We start from the raw sequence: 12,422 nt of genomic DNA on the forward strand, positions 1-12,422 counted from the left end.
TAAAATTTCACCAAAAATTGCTCACAATAACTAATCTAAATGACAACCAAATTATGTACAACTAAACCTAAAAAGCAAGAGCAAGTGATAATTGAAAGAAAATGCATGGTTGAAAGTGAAACATGAAATGCATGTATAAAAATGATGTGAAAATAAAAAAACCAAAATTGATGCTCACATCTAGAAATAAGGCCTATGCATTATCATGAAATGAGTGGAATCTTGCAAATGTGCTTAAAGCTCAACATGCAAAATTTCTTGAACCTAAACTAGATTTGAGACAACCCTCAAGCAACTTATATGCACACGTAATCTATAGAGTAGAGAATGGATAGAATTTAAAAGAAGAATCAATCAAATAGATACATCAATCTAGAAATGGCAAAGAACAAACACAAGCTAGAAACTAATTTTTGATTTGGCTCCTAACTATGAACAAATGGACCTTTACTTAAACTAAATGAAGAAGTAAATGTACATTTAAATTGTAGTAACAAACTTGGAAAAAAAATACATCAATCAATAAACAAAATCTACACTGTAATTTGCATATACTAGGAATTGAATTTTTACACTTCACGAGTTGGATTTCTAAATGGCACAAATAGAACTACACCTAAACTAGAATTTGTATGAGAAAGTAAAGGACTAAATGAAAAATAAAATTATAGTAGAAAACTTGAAGAAAATTATAGCAACCAATGAATAGAAACTAACTTGCATCTGGCTTGTACTGAAATTGCATGGAAGTTTAAAATATAATTCAATATATGATCATTTACTTGGAAAAGAACTTCATATGAGCTAAGGATGTGTTCAACAACAAGTTTTCTACAATCACATAAATTAAAGAAAAACCAACTCAACAACTTGCAAATCTAAATAGTGCACAACTAAGCAACAACGGAGGATATTTACCACTTTCAATCCAAATAGCCATTAGATTCAACTAAAATGAAAACAATTAATCAAAATATAGCAAGTAACAATTAAAACTAATGATCTAAAGTGAAAAGATGGCAAACAGATCTCCAAGGGGAGAGAAGTTCTATGCCAAAGTTGATTGCTCATATTTGGCCTACTCAGTCACTGGCATCTAGCTGTGACTTCTAACTCTAATATGAATTGATGTGCTGTAAATTTGAAGATGATTTTTGACTATGTTTGTAGCTTTATGAATGAGGAATTTGTGAAAAACAAATCAACAAAAACAAGTTAGATTTGATAGAATTTCAATCCAAAAATATTAGATATATCAAAGAAAATTATTTCAAAATCATCTTGAGAAGTAATGAAAAATCGCATGATTTAAGCTAGAAATTATTGAAAATGTAAATTTTATTGCAAGATTCTTCAAGATCATTAAAAAAAATACACTAAAAAATGTAAATTGGTAGCAAAATTCAATGAAGAAAATCTAGAAAAAGATAGTTTTGATTCTAAAAAAGTTTAAAGAACAGAAAAAGAAAATATAGGAAATAAAGAAAAAAAAATCTAAACCTAGGCTAAAGGTTCCCAATGGCCAGCTCTTTCCTCTTATTTATAGGTAGAGGGGAGGAGGCTTAAGTCTAAAAAAACTCTAGAAAAATCTCTAAATAGTTAGGCTTCTAGAGGCTTTTTCCTCTTCTGCATATTTCTCTTGCTACTTTGCTATTTGTTTGGCGCCTACACTTTCTTTATTAATTTTGCTCTCCATTCATCTATAATAGATGATCTAATCAAGTCAATTCAATAGCCAATCACAGCCTCCTAAAATGCCAGCGTAGCCTTTCTACTTATTGCTCTTGCTACTAGCTTGTGACACCACATACTCTACCTCCCATACACATGTCCATGCACCCACGTATCCTTGTGTCATTCATTTTTTTTGGTAAAAAATTCAAGCATTTTATGAATATATTTATCATACATTTACTAGAAAAAACTATGAAAATAATACTAAAAAATCATGCAAAAAAAGTCAAGAAAGACTCCCTAAATGTCAATGTAACCTATTGACACTGATTGAGGCGATTTGCACAAATTGCACCAAAAATCCTCCAAATTGTATAAAAGATGTCCAAAATTTCTCAATTTCATTATTTGTACTTATACATAAGGTTAATGTGTATTTAAGAGCAATTTTACCAAAAATCCCAAGGAACAAGCCAAAATATGAGTAAAATTACATTAAAAATGATCATGAAAAAGCTAAAATTCTAATGTAATAAAACCCCTAAACTTAAGCTTTTGCTGTCCTCAAGCAAAATAGGATTGAGCAAGAATCATCATATACTCTTAATGCCTTATTCAACATGAATGCGTCATAGATTGAATAATGGATATAACTAAAGCAAAATGATAAACAAGTGCTAAGATATAAAAATCCAACTAACTTAAGATCATTCTTAACTATGGTTCCAGAAACAAGTAACACCTCTCACATATCCTTGCATGAAATCTAGTAATATTATGCAAAATGTGAAACTTCAATAACAAATATCAATAAAGTGTGCTCAAGTTCCATAAGTTTGCTCATCATATCTTTGTCCACTGATGAAAATGAACATATAACCCAGGATCATTTAGGACTTTCATAAGCATGTAATGTAAGGCTAGGGTCAAGGTATAATAAAAATCATTTAGGTTCAAGTACCCTAACAATGCATTAGTTGTCTAACATTGTTCGTAATTAAACTTTCAAGGTAAAAAAGGTAAGCTTGACTAAATAATCATTCCTTAAACTTTATTTTTGCCCATTTTTCTTTCTTTTCTTCTGTTCTTTAGATTTTGGCATGCTCAACTTTCTTGCTCAATTTTTTTCCACATTTGCTTCCTCCATCTTCATTGTACTCACTGAACAAAAAGAATCTCAGTTAGGGATTCACTTGCTTGGGCTTTTTTTCTTTTGCAAGCTAGCTTAACTTATTTTTTCATTTTTTCATTTTCCCATTCTTTTCCAAGCTCCACCCTTCTTCCTAAGTTCAGCCAAGTCTCTCAGGTATTTGGTAATCTTGTGGTCCATTCTCATTGACCATAAAAATGCCTTGGCTTGGCCAAGCCCATGTATACAGTTAATGCTACCTAAGACCTCAGGAATAAGTCCCTAAGTTAGGCAACATCCCTTTAGGGTGGTGATAGCAAAGTTTATGTGTGCAATTTCGGCCAAACCAAGCATTGGTGGTGTCATGCTGTTGTTTCCTATTGGATGACGAGGGTAGTCTCATGGCCCTTGCTTGTGTTTTTCCTATGCCAAGTGGTTATGGCATGGCCTCATACATCATTTCCTTTACTCGCTCATCAACTAATTGATTGGGTAGGTTATAGACCAGTGTTTATGGATGTTGCCACTTGTATGCAATGGGCATATGAGTGGTGTAATGATTGTGTGTGTTGGCAGGCTCCATGATAGATGCATCAAACTATCTACCTATCATCCTCTTTAATCTCCCCTCATGTGGTCATCATACCCTAGGGGCACAGTCTAGATCCTGTAAATTAATGGGAATCGAATGTCTTGCCATCCTTCATCCGTGTTGTGTCCTTAGGGGGTACAAGTCAAACTTAGTTGGTGGAGAGATTTGCTTGGTCAAATCCATTAACGAACAAGACCTCAGCTTGTTAACTAGCTACACAAAGGTGATCTTTCATGTCTAGCTTCTTACAAGGACAATGGTGACTTAAACCAAGGAAGTTTGAGGTAATAACAAGTCTATGATGCCCTTAGATGTTCTGGGATGCATGCATGCTACATTGATGTATTCAACGAGTCTATAACCTTGGTTGAAAGGCTCAGGTAATCTTTGAAATTTCATCATAATAGGGATAGATCATAGAAATTATTGGTCTTCAACAAAGAATTCCTAGTATGCACGAGTGATCAGCTCACATTGACTATGTCCTTGCCCTTTGTATACACCACCTATTGTTCATACCAATTGAATGATCTGGTGAAGTGTTTGGATCACGATAATGTGAACAGTTCACTACTTGTGATGTTGCGAGAAACCCACTAAACGTTATCATTTAGAGGATGGAAAAGTTGTTATAAGGTTTTCATAGGTGAACCTATGAAAGGATCATTGTTAAAACCTACTCAATGAATGACATATGAATGCATTAACAAGACACCAAGAAGGTAAGGGTACCTTCATACCCCGAGCCCCTTTGGCCTAGGATGGGCATGAGGGTCACTTCATTCTACCTCTTAGATGGGTAAAATGATAAGTATCATCACCCATGGTCGAATAATGAACCCCCAACACGAATCATGCCAAGGAACTAAAATGAGAAAGAGGGAGTGTGCCATTGCCATCCCATTCACTATGTGTGCATGGGCATCATTATAACTCTTTTTGTAATGAGAAACCAAAACAACTCTCAGTAATAGGTATCTTAACTCTTGCATTGATGAAGAATGTAGCAAATCCCATGAACCATCGAGTCTTTGAGCACAAGTTGTGCCATAAGAAATTAGGTCGAGGGCATGCCTACTTGGGTGTCATGTATCGTTGCCCCTTCCAAACACCCACCCATTGGGGTCTGACTAATAGGGGTGAAAGATGGCCTTTCTTGATCTCATGGATCATGGTTGGCTCAAAAGTGAGTCCCTAGCAATGATAGCCCCATGACCTTCGATGGTAAAGCTCTTGGCATGCCTCATCTCCCATGATGCGTGCTTGTTGTCCACTCGATCAATTCTCACATCACTCGTCGACTTTAGGCATACCAATAAATAGAGGAAAAAAAACTTACCAAGATTCTCCTAGTAATGGCGAGCAAACTGGAAAAGCCCAGCCTAAGAATCAAGTGCCCTTGATGTCTGAACTGTAGTCTAGAGAAACATCCTCAAGGTCGTACCAAGCCTGAGATCCTTGAAAAGGGGTGTTGTAGAGGGTGAAAGCCCTATTGTGCCTGGACCCTATCACACTACAAGGCACTATCTACAAGTCAGGTTATTTCGGAATGCAGCCTCAATCGAGCAATAAATTTCATCCACCAATAGTGAACAAGTACCATGAAGAAAAAATGAAAAGGACTTTGAAAAGAGTGTCAAAGAATGCTTGAAATTATCGAGAGGAAAGTAGATGAGGGCCAGTGATATGCCCTAGTTGGATGTGAAATGGCGAGAACTGGTTTACCGATTGGCTTAGGATGTGGAATAACATGGGTTGCAGTAGTTGCTTAAGCTCGGGCTTTCAATATCCTTTGAAGATGTCATCACTATGATCGTGGAATGATGCAAACACTATCTTGGCATGCTTCAACACAGGCATGCTCCTGGCATTAGCCTACATCTCTCCATCTGACCTGTCTTAAAACATAGACCAAAGACTTTGACATGTGTACGAGTCAATGGGCTAGAAAACCCATAAGGTGCAAAGAAGCTGATTGGTGGGTCCATCACTAGTGCACCATCAATTGACCTTGATCTTCTGAGAAGGGTTCAAGTATAAGCATTCCTATTGGGACCCAAAAATGGTGAACTATGCCTAAACAGGGCAAAGCTAGAAGAAACTCTAGTAGAGGCTTATAGCAATACTAATATGCAAATCATTCATTTGACTTGGGTATAGGGGTAAAAGACTATTTGAACCATCTAGTAGCTAATTCCTTCCAAAGTTTCCCTCAGGATAGCTAGAGCCCTTAACGAGTTCTATCATGTAAAGCTAATGATTAGAGGCATCGGAGGTGCAACACCCTTGACCTATTCTCAAACTTTAAATAGGTAGGATGACGTGGCTACTTCATTGAGCTGGGCTAGGAATAAAGAGCTCCAAGTGGGCCATTTTTGGTAAGTAGAATTGGTGATACGGGATGAACCAAAAGCTAATTTATAGTGCCAAATTGCATGCTAACCTAGAACACACAAAGTGTGCTGGTCGATTAAAGATAATAGGACGGTGATAATGGGAAGTTGAAATCCTTTAAGGAACATGTAACAACTCACTTGTCGAATCAACTAGCCCCAAAAATAGATGGCACTTAAGCACATGACCTATACCCAGCCATCAAGGCAAGGGCCAAGCCCTAATGAGTAAGAAAGTGTAGCAGTCACCATAAAACATATGGAATGAATCTAAACAGAACAGCTATCAATGTAAATCTTAGTGGTAGTAGCAAATATTAAAATGAAAACTTTAAAGGCCGAAGAAGGGAAAGATTCCATATGAATGGCACTTGTACATGGGTTGTGGATCCCATGAGATAGGGCCCATCGTGTCCAGCACAAGCTTAAAAAAAGAATCGAGTTAAAATTCCTAAACTGGGATGCAATAGCTGACGATAATGTTAGGGAGTCTGGAGACATCGGTGGAGGCCTTGGGAAGAGTTATCTTTTCTATTTAACTACCTACCCATCTTAGAAATGGCTCAGCCAGAGATAGGGTCCAACAAATGAAAGAGCACTGCACATCACGTGGTGTCCGGTGCACCCCCAATGGCCTTTGAAAATTTGAAGGATCAAGTGTTATCCATACCCAATCATACTTATAACTGCATTAGGACTTTAAGGTGCCTCTGGTCGATGGAACAAAGTAGGCAAGAAAAGTTGGCAAAAAGGATCCTAACCTAAAAAAAAAGAACTGGCTCTAATGGCTAGGCATGGAGGTCCTAATCCTAAACTTGTCAGCTGCCAGTGCATTACTCAAGCAGCTCCTACAATGAAAGTGGGATGTTGGCCAAGGGACAAACTAGGAATGGCTCCCTCGGGGGCCTTCCCTAGGTGACAAACAGTTGACTTAAAAGTGGTACGGATAAGGGGAATCTGACTATTTAATGAAAACAAAGCATTATGATGGTCTTTGTGGATGCTCACATAATGTGATTTTTACCCAGTGCCCTGAATGTCAAAGTGAAGAAATTCAACCAAGTGCAAGTAAATGGCGAGAGTAACTATGACTCTTATAAGGTACCCAAATGCCCCATCATCTAATTAGTGATATGCATGAATGGATTAATGAGATTTTTATTATCCCTATATACTATCCAATGAAACCATAGCCAAGGGGATAGGCTTGGTAGAATTAATAGGGAAAGAAGACCCTTTTGAGGTATACTCTAGTCTAATTTTATGAAATGACTTGAGAGGTGTAGGATAAGTTGGAGCCTTTAGGCAAAATTGAAATACCACTACTTTTAATGTTATTTTACTTATTTTGTGAATTGGAGATGGGGCCCTTTTTTTTGGACCTAAGGCTAACCTCAGTTGATCAATTCAGGCAAAAAACATTATCAAGTAGGGAGTTTGGTTAGGGTGGCACATTTGTTAAAAGATAATGTAGGTGTCCTAAGGTGAGCTCAATGAGAATAGAAATCTCGTGTGAACAAAATGGTAAAAGCTTATTTGATTTTGATTTCTAGTATGAATATTAATCATGAAAGCATGGCCTATCAATCTTTTGGAACTTCAAAATTTAAAGCTAAAGGTGTCAAAAAAGTTACCTGGGTTAACTGGCTTATGATAGCCAAACGTTCATAATGACATTGCTTTTTGATCCTTCGATATCGGCTCTTACTATCATTATGAAGTAGAATGCACCAAGTGTTGGAATGTTCACCCACCAATAGGGAATGCGAGCTAGGTTTAGACTATCATGAGACAAGTTATTTTACCCTATTAATGGTAGCGTCGCAATAAGAATTCAACTTGGTACAAGAAAAACCATTTATTCACATAATTGGCCATTACGTTTGGTTGAAAAGCTAGTGGTGTGAAGCTATCATGCACTGGATTATGATTGAATGCCTCTAAGTTAAAATCTAGGCTAGAAATGGCACACGTTCCCATCGTTTGATTGCCAACATACAGTAGAAGACCATGGCCCTCAAGGGCATGTGTCATAGGTGTAGCCTCGAAAAAACAAATAAGCCACGTGAGCCTCTTTGGAGCTCAATTCCTCTTGAATGGTGGCTAGAATCCTTTGTAGTGTGATTAGGTATTGTAAGTGGTAGAGTGGCCATACTACCATGATCCACTGAGATTCAACCCTTTGTTGCTTCAATTCATCCTTAACCCCCCATAACTACCAAAGTCCTCTCACTTTAGTTTTTTACACCGCACCCCCTATGGTTAGGGATGATGGTGTTCTCCATTGAAATCGATTTGGCTAAGAGATAACATCCCTTCTTTGACCAACCAACTAAACGACAACCAAATGCTCTTGGTTCATGTGTCATGCCTTAGACGGGTGCACCAGGTACACAAGCTTGAGCACAAAGGTTAAGGCTCATGCACTAGGGACACTGATGGGGGTTTGCATACTACACCTTGAAGAGGAGTCCAGACTGCTAGCACAACATGCAGGCCTACCCTCATAGTGAAAGCTAGGCCCAGAAGATGTCCACACCACAACCAGGAAGGCCCAAGAGAATAGGTATGCTCCAGGATCTTTTAGAAGCACATAGGATTAGCAAGAGCCTTTAATAAGATCTAGTTGACCCTAAAAATCAAGAGAAGAGTTTTGTATTAATGTGTATTCTATGTAATCCCCAATTTTTAGGAGATATTGTAATCCCATGATTCTAGGGTTTAGCCATAAGTCACCCTACCCTCTTTTGTACATCATTAGACTCTTTGCTTTAGTAATATACAAAAATATTCCAGCAATTCTCTTGTTCTCTAATTTTCTCAAACTTACGTATTCTATCCTTTCAGTTATTCTAGTGCTCGCACACTTGTGTTTTAGGTTGACTTAGGCTAGAAGAAGGTGATTTCAAGCCTAAGGCTGCATAGATTCTGAGTCTTAGGTTAAAGCCTATGACAATTGATATCGAAGCAGTTTCGATTCTACTTGAGTTTGTGTGCAAGTTAGATCACAATTAAAAAGATGGCATCCCAAAACGATATTGCTAGCCAATAAACAAAGGCCTAAGAGTAAGGGCACGGAAGGGGTAAAAAGGCCAGGTTGAGAGACATCTGGTCTACCATGGATGGGAGGCTATCTAAGGTAGAGGTGACCATGGGTGATATGAAGGAGAAGCTTGTTGATGTGAAGACTCACGTTGAAATGCTAAACTCCATAGAACATGAGTTACAAGCTATTCTCAATGAAGGCCTATATGTGATCACTAGTGGAATCAAGTCTTGGAAGCCCAGGTGGAGACCATGCACAATGGCATAGAGGTCATGCGCAAAGAGATAGAGGAGCTCAGGACTGAGCTCACTACATGCAAGACTGCCATTGAGAATATCATGTTCATTGGAGCATCTAAGACTCATGTGGAGATTTCTAAGCCCAAAGAGTTCAAAGAGACTAGGGCAGCCAAGGAAGTAAACCACTACCTATGAGGCATAGAGTAGTACTTCCAAGCCACAGGCATGCAAGATGATGCTACCAAGGTAAGCACCACTTTGATGTATCTTATTGATGTTGCCTTGTTGTGATAGAGGCACAGGTGTGATGATGTGAGGTACAGAGGCACCATGATTGAAACCTAGGTAGAGTTCTAGAAAGAGTTCAGGGAGTAGTTTTACTTAGAGTATACCAATGATGAGGCACGGGCAAAGTTATACAGGTTTAGCTAGTAAGGGGATATAAGGAAGTATGTCCAAAAATTCTTTGAACTAATGCTTTAGATTTTAGATTTGAGCAAAATCGAGGGTCTGTTTGCCTTCATGGATGGGCTGAACCCATGGGTGAAACATGAGCTACAAAGGCAGAGAGTTCGTGACTTGCCTAAAGTCATGACTACTACTGAGTCCTTTATGGAGTTCAAACCACAAAATAAGTTCAAGTCTTTCAAGCCCAAGGGAAAGGCCAAGGACAAGAGGGATTGGGAGAAGTAGTCCAAAAGAAAAAACCATGACCAGTAGTCCAAGGATGGGGACCAAGACCATTCAGACAAAAATGGTGAAAAAAAGCCACTAGCAGAAAATGAAAGACAAATGGGAACTAAGAGTTGATCTTATGCTACCTATGTGAAGGAGGCCACATAACGTGCAATTACCTACAGAAGGGCAAGTTGGTTGCTATAGAAAAGGAGTCGGATGAGGAGCTAGAGGTAAGGGTAGTAAAGCTTAGGTCATTGGTGCTCAATGCTATTTAGAGTAAAGGGAACCGTAAGCCAAAGGGCTTGATATTTGCAGATCTGATGGTTACAGGTAGAAAAGTGGGCGCACTAGTGGACACATGTGCCTCACACTTGTTTATTTTAGGTGATAGAGCCTAGAAACTCAAATTGAAGGTACAAAAAGGGACTGGTGCCATCGAGATAATGAACTCTAAAGAAGTTCTAGCCATTGGAGTTATGCGAAGAGTGGAGTTATAGCTTGGAAACTAAAAGGGTAAGAAAACCATTAAGGTAATACCCTTGGATGACTATGAGTTTATGATTGGGTTAGATTTCTTTGTTCGAATTAACACCCTTCTTTTGCCTTTTACCTTTTGCCAATTATATATGCATTCTAGATGCATAGTGCCAATGCCTTGTACCATTGAGGTGTGAGTCTGGGATTAGGTCTAGAGTGGTGTCAGCCATTCAATTTGTCAAAGTAGTGAGCAGGGATGAAGACACCTTTTTAACAACCTTGAAGTATGAGAAACCAAGGGAGAAGGAGACCAACACCCCCTTAGAGGTGTTAAAGGTGCTGGAGTCCTTTAATGATGTGATGCTTGAAAAGTTGCCTAGCAAACTACCACATAAGAAAGAGGTGGACCACAAGATCAAGCTAGTGCTCAAGACCAAGCCACCAGGTAGAGCCCCTTATCGAATATCCCCATCTAAGTTAGAGGAGTTAAGAAAACAACTTAAGAAGTTGATTGATGCTAGCTTCATCAGGCCATTTAAGATGCCTTATGGTGCACCGATGTTGTTCCAACGTAAGCATGATGGGTCTTTGTAGTTGTGTATAGACTATCGAGCTTTGAACAAGCTGACCATCAAGAGCAAGTATCCTATCCCACTCATTACAGACTTGTTCGACCAACTTGAAGGTGCAAGGTGGTTCACTAAGCTAGATTTGAAGTCAAGATATTACTAGCTCAGAATTATGAAGGGAGATAAGCCCAAGATAGTATGTGTCACTAGGTATGGCTCGTATAAGTTCTTGGTCATGCCATTCAGACTCACAAATGCCCCAACAACATTCTATACACTCATGAACAAGGTACTTTAGTCATTCCTTGATCATTTTATGGTGGTTTATCTTGATGATATTATGATCTATAGTTAGATATTGGGAGAGCATGTAGACCACCTGAGATAGGTGTTTGAGGTGTTACAAGCACACAAGCTATATGTCAAGAGGGAAAAATGCTCATTTGCCTAGCAAAAGATCCCATTCGTAGGGCATATAGTGGGAGGTGGTAGGATATGCATGGATGAAGACAAGGTGTGTGCCATCTTAAAGTGGGAATTGCCAACCAAGCCATGCCATTGACTGACTTGCTCAAGAAAGGGAAAGCATGGGAATAGAGCATATGGTGCTAGGAAGCCTTTGATTGATTGAAGTAGGCTATGATCAAAGAGCCAATCTTGGCCTTGCCAGACCATGCCAAGCTGTATGAGGTGCATACAGATGCATTAGACTACGCAATGGGGACGTGTTGATGTAGGAAAGTCATTCGATTGCATTCAAGAGCAAGAAGCTTAACGAGACAAAGTGCAAGTACATAGTCTAGGAAAAATAGATGACAATAGTGGTGCACTGCTTGCACACTTGGTGGCATTACCTATTGGGGTCGAGGCTCATGGTCAAAATAAACAATGTGGCAACTAGCAACTTCCAGTCGCAGAAGAAGCTATCCCCTAAATAGGCTCATTGGTAGGATTTTCTTACAGAATTTGATTTTAAGTTGGAGTACAAGCCAAGGTGGGTGAACATGGTGGCTGACACCCTGAGTAAGAAGGCAAACCTTACTACCATTAGCCAACCAGAGGGGTTTTTGGGCTTATTCACGATCTTATAACCAAGGCTTTCATCTAGTACACCCAGTAAGGTAAGACTAGATGATTTTGGTTGTAGGATGGATTGTTATACACTAAGGGTAGTAGGCTATTTGTGCCATAGCATGGTAAGCTTAGTAGGGAAGTTTTGTAAGAGTGCCATGATTTAAGGTGGGCTAGACACTTATGAGTGAGCTATACCTTAGCTTTGCTGAAGGACCAGTACTACTGGCCACATATGAGGGATAATGTGAAAGCCTATATGAAGACTTATCTTATGTACCAGTAAGAAAAGGTGGAGCTCAAAAGACCAGATGGTCTCTTAGAGCCATTGCCAGTGCCAGAACAACCATGGGATAGCATCACTCAAGACTTTATAGTTAGTCTACCCAAGGTAGAGAGGTTCGAAAGCATCATGGTAGTGGTGGATAGGTTTTCCAAGTATGGGATTTTCATTCTAGCAACCAAGGAGCACCCAACCAAAGAGGTAGCTTGATTGTTCCTGAAGAACGTTATGAAATACTAGGGAGTACTAAGGACTATTGTTAGTGATCGAG

At 38.9% G+C, this 12,422-nt stretch overlaps 2 pseudogenes; both read left to right on the plus strand.

Moving 5' to 3' along the window:
- Positions 1 to 4,354: 4,354 nt before the first annotated feature.
- Positions 4,355 to 4,483, plus strand: LOC149514061 (5.8S ribosomal RNA; annotated as a pseudogene; the record flags this gene model as incomplete).
- Positions 4,484 to 4,665: 182 nt separating this feature from the next.
- On the plus strand, positions 4,666 to 7,987 carry LOC149514062 (25S ribosomal RNA; annotated as a pseudogene).
- The last annotated feature ends 4,435 nt before the right edge of the window (positions 7,988 to 12,422 follow it).

The sequence above is a fragment of the Durio zibethinus genome, chromosome 17, assembly GCF_047325235.1.
Source record: "Durio zibethinus cultivar Kanyao isolate XHJ-2024 chromosome 17, ASM4732523v1, whole genome shotgun sequence".
NCBI classification, from domain to species: domain Eukaryota; kingdom Viridiplantae; phylum Streptophyta; class Magnoliopsida; order Malvales; family Malvaceae; genus Durio; species Durio zibethinus.